The following is a 10,890-nucleotide window of genomic DNA, read 5'->3' on the forward strand; positions in this document are numbered from 1 at the left end:
GTAAAATATTAATTTAAGAACTAAAGAGAGCCTTGCACAGTGGCACATGCCTGTAATCACAGCTGCTCGGGAGGCTGAAGCAGAAGGATATCAAATTCAAAGCCAACCCTAGCAAAGCAAGGCACTAAGCAACTTAGTGAGACCCTGTCTCTAAATAAAATATGAAATAGGGCTGGGGATGTGGCTCAGTAGTCAAGTGCCCCTGAGTTCAATCCCAGTAGCCCATGCCAAAAAAGAACTAAATAGAATGTTCCTATAAATTCCACAAACTGACAATATCTAATTCATTTATAGCAATTCTAACAAAGACATATATTATTGAGATAGCTGAAATGTGATTGTATTGCAGATCCAGGGTAGAAAAAGGATTCTCAGAGTATACTGAAGGGGATCTGATTTTCTGTTGTTTGGGTTGGAAAAGAGAAGTTAACAATAACAACAACAACAGACAACAACATACAACAACAAAGGAATGCATAGCAGATTTGTTGTGATTCTGGTGGCTTTTCCACAGTTTTAGATGATCATATTTCATTTCTTCAGAACACCATCCTTCTGAATATGGCAAGAATTCTGATGAACTCTGTCATTTTAATAGTTTTGGTTACTTTATGTAATCCAGATCATAAAGTTTTTTTTCTTTGTGGTTCTGGGGATCAAACCCATGACCTCACACATGCTAGGCAAGTGTTTTACCACTGAGCTACATCTCCAGCCCTAGATCATAAGAGTTGGAGATGTTATAAGAGACACAACTTATATTCAGAAATAGTTCTTATGCCTATATCCAATGTATATAAGGATACTAATCAATGTAATATTTCTCACAAATTTTGGGGGTTTTTTGTACCTAAAACTTTATTTTTCAAAAGCATTAATAAATACTTTGTATAAGATTGAGATATAATTTATATAAAGCAAAATTCACCAATTTAACATATTATATTCATTTTTTTTAGTAAATTGAAAGAGTTATGCAGACATCACCACAATCAATTTTAGGACATTTTCATCACCACAAGAAGAAACCCTATTCCCATGAGCAGTCATTCACTTCTTGCCATCCCCCTAAAATCCCTTCCAATTCCCAGCCCTAGGAAACCATTAGTTTGATTTCTGTCTATAAATTGTCCTATTATAGACATTTTATTTAAATGGACGCATATGATATATGATCTTTTATGACTGGCTACATATAAGATTATTTTGAGAAAAACACATTGATGGCTTTAAATAAAAGATTGCAAAAGTTGTTTATACGGTGGTTCTACGAAAATTATGTTTGTGCGTGAGTGTGTGTGTGCAAGAGAGAGAGAGAGAGAGAGAGAGAGAGAGAGAGAGATGATGATGATGCTGGGGATTGAACCAAGGGCTTTGGGCATGTTAGACAAGTGCTTTACCAGTAAACTACGTCACCAGCCCTCAGTTTTTTATGATAAAAATAATTATGATTTTGGCTTCTTATTCAGCCACTATTTCCTATTAGTTGTTTGTTTCCAAAGAGAATTTAAGAATCTTATAGATACACAGAGTGGCTGTAAAGACTGTGGATGTTTATTTCATATATTTATTACCTCTTCTCTTCCTCTGAGCATGCTCAAGTACTTCTATTGCCTCACAAGATCTTTCATTAATTGCCCCCCCCCCTTTTTTTTAGAATAGCATCTATATGCTAAGCACTTGAATCCTCTCAGTAACATTTTGCTAAGGACAACACCAACACTAGCTTGTAAATCCCAGGAATGAGTTTTAGGGTCACCTGGACTGGTTCTTTCACTATGCTGTTATTAATACCTGTAGTGGTGCTGTACTACATCATTCCTAAGTACAGCTCTCCAGTTCAAATTCCTAAGAAATTATTGACCCACGTATTAGTCGAAGATCAGGTTAAAATCTATTACTTTTTTGGCTTTTTAAAAAAGATTTGGAGTAGAAATGGAAAGAGTATTTTGGAGATTCACTTTATTATACTTTATATAATGTTTTTCATTTGTACTTTTCCCTTCTTGATAGTTATCTTTTTAGATGATTTTAATTTGCTGTTGCTTCTCAAAGAAACATAAATGGGTATTCTGTATTTCAGTAGGGTAGACTCTGTAATTTGGAATTTATCCAAGCAGGGCACTTGTTGTGAGTTAATTATTGAGTTGGAATTAAATATTTTCTACAAATTGGTATTTAGTAATATTTCAGATTAAGTATACTTACTCAAGCTTGCTTTTTAAAAAGTTAAGCCTCTTCTAAGAAAAAATAGTGAATTCTAACTTTTAATATGTTGAACTTAACTGGTTTTCTTTCTTTAAAAAAAGTTTTTTTAAAAAAAAAAATTTAATTTTGTGCCTGTGTGTGGTGCTGGGGATCGAACCCAGGGCTTTGCCCATATAAGGCAAATGCTCTGCCACTGAGCTACATCCCTAGTTCTTGGCTGGTTTATTAGGCTGATGTATTCTTTACTTCAACATTTTGAAATCTTTTAAATTCTGTCTGAAAATACTAAAACTATGATTGTGAAAGTCTGAGCCATTTTTTCTTATGTTAGTTGCAGTAATATACTGCTGCTTACTCAAGCATATCTCCCCACCACCACCCTGCAAAATTCCCTTCTATTAAGCCACCCTTCAAGGCTTTACAGAAATCCCACCTCTCCCTGAAAGGTTTCTCTGCTGTCTCTATAGAGGCATAATTAAACTCTGCCTCCTCTCCTGTATAGGATCATATTAACTATCCATTGTCAGACTCTCACATGTGTTATTTTCACTTGTATTTGTTTCAGTCCTCAAAGAGATTATGAATGGACTCTTCCCCCACCCCAGAGCCTATTGAATGCTTTAAGTGTAGTATGAACTTGGCAAGATTGTGTTGAGTTAAATAGATTTGAATGTTTTAAAGGAATCTTTTCCTATAATTTAAAAAATAACCTTTCAAAATTAAGGCAGCTGCCCATTTTTCCTACCACAAAATGAAGCACGTCAGTCACAAAAGCAGAATGCATTTTGATATTTGCCTGTCTGTCATCTTTTGAGGGTTAGCTTCAGGAGCTTGGTAGGTCCGTGCTCCAAGAGAAAGGCTGGGAGTGCTGAATTTTCCATGGCGTAGCAGCATCAGATGTCTGCCATGTAGTGATCCAAAGTGTGTAAGTCAAATCAGCCAATGAATCTCCAACCCATGACATGCTTCATACTTATGATAATATCTTTTGTAAAATTCAAGCTCCTATTCAGATCCTCCTAAGACATCATTGCTAGTATTGGTAGAAAGAAAACTCTATGTAAAGTTTAAGCTATTTTAAAAGAACAATAGAATCTGTTATTCCATAGTTGTTGAAAATGTAAACCTATACTACAGTTATAGAAAGTAAAACAGAATTTGTTTTAAAGCTATTTAAATTTGTTCTAAAGCTATTAACATAAATTAAATGTTTGATAATACTTTAACTTGTAAAAATAATATAACAAAGCTATTATTCTAAAGCAAATACTTCCTCTTCAGAGCTTTGATACCAAAGGAAAAAAATACTATTTAATTATTCTGTTACAATACAAATACAAGATAACCACTGAGCCACATCCCCAGCCCTATTTTGTATTTTATTTAGAGACAGGGTCTCACTGAGTTGCTTTTGCCTCACTTTTGCTGAGGCTGGCTTTGAACTCTTAATCCTCCTAAGCCTCTGGGATTACAGGTGTGCACTACCACACTCAGCCAAGATATTCTTAATAACAAAGATATTTTTCAACTTTTTTGTTTGTTTGTTTTTGATGTACTGGGGATTGAACCCAGGGGTGCTCTACCACTGAGCTATATTTCCAGTCCTTTTTATTTTTATTTTTTAAAACTTAATTAGTTGTAGATGGACACAATACCTTTATTTTATTTATTCATTTCATGTAGTCCTAAGGATTGAACCCAGTGCCACATGTGCAAGGCAAGCACTCTACCACTGAACTACAACCCCAGCCCTTTTATTGTTTTATTTTTATTTTGAGACAGGGTCTCCCTACGTTGCTTAGGCAGATGAACTTCTAGTCCTCCTGACTTAGGCTTTTGGTACCTGGATTACAGACACATGCCACCTTAACAGGATCAACTTTTAAAAATTATTGTTATATACATTTTTTAATGGTTGATATTTTTGCCCATTTCATTAAACTCTTATTACAATATGATCATTTCTGTGTTTTTGTTTCTGATACAAGTGAGACATGATCTTTTTGTTGCCTGCTCCCCATTCTTGGTATCTATTCCATTGTTGTGTAAGTGATCAATATTTATTAATATTACTTATTAATATTGAGTTGATTTAATAGTTTAGTAACAATGATCATGCAGAAGTATAGAAAAGATTTTCTTGTATTAAAAAATAAACAGTACTTCTTAGTGAGATAAGAAATATTAGGATTCTAGTCAACTAGATCAAGAAGGTCATGGAGAGAGTGAGTGTCCATTTTAGATTTTCCCTTGCCATTTTGTATACATTTATTTAGGCTGTAATTCTCTCAATAGCCTGTAAAGGAAGTAGCATTCTCATTTTAGAACTGGGGAGATTAGAGTATTTATGTAAATGTTCAAGTTATTGTTGTAATTGTAGGGCTAGGTTTTGATTTAAACCTTCTACTTTGATCTCCTGCTGCTTCCCCTTTGCTTGTCAGACTTAAGTTCCCACAGTCCTTTCTGTGCCTTGAATAAGGCAAACTGTTTCCTACTTGGAACCTTTGTTGTTGCTCCAGCCTGTTCTCTAATACCTGGGAAGCCCTTATGCTAGAGCCACTTGTGGATGATTCCTCTCATCTCAGGTCTTGGCTCAAATGTCTTCTTACAGTTTAGTTTTGAAAGGCACCCTGTCTACCTTAGCTACTCTACCAAGTTCTCTCTGCTTTTACACAGCATCCTGTTTGTATCCTTCATACCACTAATCACATCTTACATTATCTTGTTTATTTGTTGGCATATTTATTGTCTACTTTTTCTTAGTAAGGTCTAAGGTCCAAATATGAGTTCTTGATTACTGTGTATCTTTAGCACCTAAAACAGTGATTGGAACATTGTGAGTACTTGGTATGCATTTATTGAGAAGAAGAAAGAGATAAAGGACATAGACAAATTAATTTTAAAAAGTTGAGACTTTCTGATGGGTATATAAATGAAAACAAACAAACAAACAAACAAACATGAACACACTCAGAGAGAGCAATGACCTTGACTGCCTCACATCTCTCCTGTGCCTCCCATTATGATGATTATGTCTGATAATCTACTGACTAATTAATGGATCAAATACCCCAATGTTAGCTGAAAGCTTCATGACTATGGAAATTATTGATTTATTTAAGAATTTTTTTCTCCAGTGCCTTAAAGCTATTTGATGATAATGAATTTTAAAAAAATCATGAAAGATAGATAGAATATGTCTTAGTAGAGTAAGAGATAGGTACAAGATTTCCAGTCAGAGTCATCTCAGGCAAAAGTGGAGGGTAAAATAAATCGAGTTTATGTAAAAACAGGGGAAACTTATCCACAGACCACACAAGGAGAAAGTGCACCTGCAAGACACAGAATAAGAGAATGGCTTGGGAACAGGGAACAGGTGTCTGTCACTCAGGACTGTCAGTCATGTATGGACGTGAGCACCCTGCTTTGGAAAATCACCAGAAAGCTCTGCTCCAGAGATTTCTTTATTTACCTATGTTTTCAACACAGCTTCCTGGAATCTGAAAGAGCTTGAAGCAGGAAAAAATAAGTTCTTTGCATAATTGTTCATTTAAGGCCAGAAAATTGGAGAGGGAAAAAAAAAGGGAAGAACATCATTTGACGAAGGAACATAGCCAAGGTAGACAGAGCTTAAATGCAATATTAACATGCCTTTAAAATCTGAGCATCTTGTAAGACTTGATTGAATTATAAAATTAATGGTTTATAAACCTATTATTGAGTTAAGTGAAACATCTACAAGCACATTTACAGCTGTTATTTTCTGATCTCTTCGGAGCTTATTCACCAAAGGAATAGTTGAATGCATTTCTAATCAACCACAAATTCAAATGCTAAATGATCATTTGGTCCAGAAAAAAAATAATAATAATAGCACTGGGCTTTCCAAATGTAACATTATCATTGTATTTAGATTCCAGCCAGGAAAATGCCAGCAAGACTTGTTGCTGAGATTTCCTTGCCTCTGTTTTTAGTGTTTATATTTAAAGATATAAAACCAAATATGTTTAAATGTTTAAGAGTTCTTCCTTTTGGAGGAAGAAAAAAAAACAATAGTTTTTCTAAATCTTAGTAGGAAAGACTGATGTGAAAATTAAAGACACACTTCTTTTTCTTAAATTACTTTTTATCTAATATACTCCCAAAAGCATAATTAGGGGAGAATAATAAATAATAAGTCAGTTGTCAATGATTATTTTTGAGACTGCCTACTATTATCTACCAAGGAATCACTAAAGCAAAAAGGAAGGAAGGAAGGCAGGAAGGGAAAGAGGGAGGGAGGAAGGGAGGGAGAGACTGAGAGAGAGAGAGAGAGAGAAAGAGAGAGAGAGAGAGAGAGAGAGAGAGAGAGAGAGAGAGAGAAAGAGAGAAAGAGAAAGAAAGAAAGAAAGAAAGAAAGAAAGAAAATATAATCTAATTTTTAATTGGTATAACTTCCAAATTCTTAAAAGAATCAAATGTAAGGTAAAATACAATAAATGAAATTATTACTATATTAAAATATATAGAATTATGACAAAAACTATAATTCTATCATTTAAATTTTAAAAGTAAATTATAGCTACAGATTTCATGAAAATAAATTACAATAATCCCTATTCCCTTCCATAGTTTTTATACAAAAATAATAACAAATAAATAGATAGTAAACAGTGTTATTATTTTTATAGTTTTAAGATAGAAATCGAGTGCAAATATCCAAAATAAGTCTTAAAATTATTTTAATTGTTTAGTATATTAAAAGTTCCATTGTTGACAATATGTATTTTTCATTAAGTCAAGAAAATGTCGCTTAAACTGAAAATCTTGATCCCTAGAGAAGGAAGAGTGATTAAAAAGAATACATAATTTGCATACATATTCCTTTAGTGCACTGATCACTTAAAAAAAAACCATCAATACTCTAGTAAAACTATAAAATGAAGCAGGCTTGGGGGGTCTGTGTCCTTCATCTAGGTGTGTTTTATGTGTTCAGCAGAAATTAACAGCAAGCTCTGTTTTAGATGTAAAAAAATAGGTCTAAACATAGGCGTGGTTTTAGAAATCTAAAATCATAAGTTTCATTTCTTCTTCTGAAAGTTTTTTTTCATTTATTTTAACATTTCTTTAGTCAAATAATTTAGAAAAACAAAAGCAAATTTTATTTAAACAGATTTTTTTCTAAATCACAAAGCAAAATTCAATCTTCAAAGTTGAAATGTTACAATTTGAGTTTAGATTTTTTAAAAAAGTGAACATAGGTTGAGGATTTATTTCATTGGTAAAGCACTTACCTGGTTTTAATCCCAGTACCTTGAGAAAGAAAAAAATAGTACCTAGCACTGGACAAACTTTTGTAGAGGAATATCTTGTTACTCTGTATATCAGTGCCTAATGACTTAAAAAAAAACAGCTTTATGAAGCTGACATTCCACCCTGATAAAAGTATTGGTAAATATACTTTGGCCAAGAATTACAAAAATATTAAAACTAACATTACAGTAAGAAACATGAGGCTTTCCAACTAAGATCAGGAATGAGGCAAGATTATGCTCAGCATATTTTTCAAAATTTTACTGGAAGTCCTAGTTAATGCAAAAAGGCAAGAAAGTAATATATATAAAGTAATATAAACTGGAAAGCAACAAATAAAATAAAATTTGTTCACAGATATCATGATCTTTCATGTAGAAAATTGAAAGAATCAACAAAAACACTAGGGGGTGATTGTAGAAAATTTATATCCAATGAGAGGTTCATATACAAAAGTGAATCTTGTTTTTTGTACATACATGCAATGAACAAGTGGAATTTAAATTAGAAATGAAGGACTCCTTATAGCATCATCCCAGATAGTAAAAATCATAAATGGAAACATAACAAAATATATATCGTGTATCATGACTTGATAAGGAAATCCATAAATTTACTAAAAAAATCAAAAATCAAATTAAATATTGATACATAACAGCCTATGTTAATGAATAGAATAACCCAATATTGTCAAGAAGCTAGTTCATTCCAATTGCTCTATAGAGTCAATGCATCCCAATAAAACACCACAAATTATTTTGTGGATGTCAGTAAAATAATTCTAATATTCGTATAAATAACAAATACTCAGGATAGTCAATTCAATAGTCAATGAGAAGAATGAGGTTGGGGGCATGAGATTACTTTGCTTCAAGTATCACTATGTTATAGGGGTCAATGCAGTGTGTTATTGGTGCAAAAATAAACAAATAGCAAGTTGGAAGCCTGAGGCAGGAGGATCACGATTTGAAGGTCAGTCCCAGAAACTTACTGAGACCCTGTCTCAAAATAAAAAATAAAAGAAGCCAGGGATGTAACTCAGTGGTAAAGCATCACTGATTTCCATCCCCAGACCCCCCTCCACAACCCAGCAAATAATAAATTGATCTAGATGAATGAAAGATAATAGAGTGGTTATAAATTAATCCTATACTGTAGGAAAATATTTACTCAATGTGTACCTAAATACAAAATGCAAATATAAAACAGAAAGCTACAAAATCGGCATGGGGGTGACATATTTTAGATAAAACACAAAAGACAGATCCATGAAATAAATAACATTAACATTAACATTAAAAACCTCTCCTGTTCAGAAGACAATGCTAAGGGGATGAGATGTCAAGCCACAGAATGGGAGAAAAGATTTTCAAAAGACAAATTTCATAAAAGATGGACACCCAAAATGTACAAAGAACTCTTAAAACTTAATGATGCTAAGATGGAAAGGCCCATTTAAGAATGGGCCAAAGGCTTGCACAGATGTTTCATGAAAGAAGACATGGGAAAATAAACAAGGAGAGAAATGAATTGCAGTAGAGGGGGTAGAGAGAGAAGATGTGAGGGAAGGGGAGGGGGGATAGTAGGGGATAGGAAAGGTAGCAGAATACAACAGTTACTAATAGGGCATTACGTAAAATTGTGGATGTGTAACCGACATGATTCTGCAATCTGCATTTGGGGTAAAAATTGGGAGTTCATAACCCACTTTAATCTAATGTATGAAATATGATATGTCAAGAGCTTTGTAATGTTGTGAACAACCAATAAAAAAAAGAAAAAAAAGAAAGAAGACAAATGCATGTCAATAAAGCTTATGAAAAGGTGTTCAACATCATATGTCACTAGAGAATTGCAACTTTAAACCACAGTAACATACAACTGCACTCCTATTAGAATGACCAAAAACAGTAACCAAACCAAACCTGAAAACACCAAGTGCTGTTGAGGATGCAAAGCAAAAAGAACTCTCCTTCGTTGCTAGTGAGAATGGAAAGTGATATAGCTGTTTAGAAAGTAGTTTACCAATGTCTTACAAAACTTAACCTATGTTAGAAGATTGAGCAACAGTCTCCTTGATATGGATATTTATCCGGAAGACTACACAGTCATGTCCATATGAAAGTCTGCACATGGATATTTACAGCATTTTATTTGTAATTTTCAAAATTTCAAAGCATCCAAGATGTCTTCTGGTAGGTGAGTCGATAAATAAACCATGGTACATCCAAAAAAATAGAATATCATTCAACACTAAGATGATATGAGCTGTCAATCTATGAAATAGGATTGATGAAACTTAAATGCAGAGTGTTAAGTGCAAGAAGCTAATAGCAAAGTCCAGGTATCATATAATTCCAACTACATGACAATCTGGAAATTGCAAAACCAAGGTGAGAGTGAGGGATTTACAGTAGAGAAGTATGACTAAACACAACACAATATTTTCCTGCCAATGTAACTATTTTGTGGGACACTACAATGGTGGATACATTATTATTGCACCTAGGTGCAAACCTATAGAAAATGAAACACCCAGGGTAAACCCTAAAGAAAATTATGAACTCTGTGGTGATGTATCAATGTAGTTCACTGATTGAAACACATGTATGATTTTTAGGTAAGATGACAGTGGGGAGGTTGTGTATGTGTGGAGTAAGGAGTGTATGGGAAGTTTCTGAATTTGCTGGCTCAATTTTGTTGTGACTTTGAAAGTCATATAAAATATAACATTTGCTAATTTTTAAAATTGGGAGCAGCATTTTAGGGGATTGTTGTCTCAGTTATACACAACTTACAATATAGAAGCTACAGGCATGACATACAGCAAACATGGAAACAAGATCACTATCCTTAATCATTAAGGAAATGCAGACTAAAAACACAGTGAAGTACTGCTTTATACCACTAGGATGGATAAGATCAAGTTGGTCTATCACAAAAGTGAGCAAGAATATGAAGCAAGTGGAGTTCACACGCCTGGCTGGTGAAAATGTCATATGGCAAAGTACCTTGCAAAAGCAATTTGGCATTTTCTCAATATTTTAAATATATTTACCAACCCGGCATTTCTATGTATAGCTATCTACTACAAAACTGAACATTAAAAATTTGAAAATTGTAGCTATGTTCCACAAAATTTGAAAATCATAGCTATATACTACAAAATTTGTAGCTATATACCACAAAACTGAGAATTGAAAATTTAAGTCCAAAGTGTGTATACCAACATTCATAGCAATGCAATTCTTACGAGATAAAAATACACATCAACTGAAGAATAGTAGATAATCAAAATTTTGAGTATATATGTAATGGAGTATTAGTTGGCCATAAAAAAATAAATGAAACATTGACATATTCTATAACCTGGATGGAACTTGAAATATT

Source organism: Urocitellus parryii, unplaced genomic scaffold (genome assembly GCF_045843805.1).
Source record: "Urocitellus parryii isolate mUroPar1 unplaced genomic scaffold, mUroPar1.hap1 Scaffold_45, whole genome shotgun sequence".
In the NCBI taxonomy this organism is placed as follows: domain Eukaryota; kingdom Metazoa; phylum Chordata; class Mammalia; order Rodentia; family Sciuridae; genus Urocitellus; species Urocitellus parryii.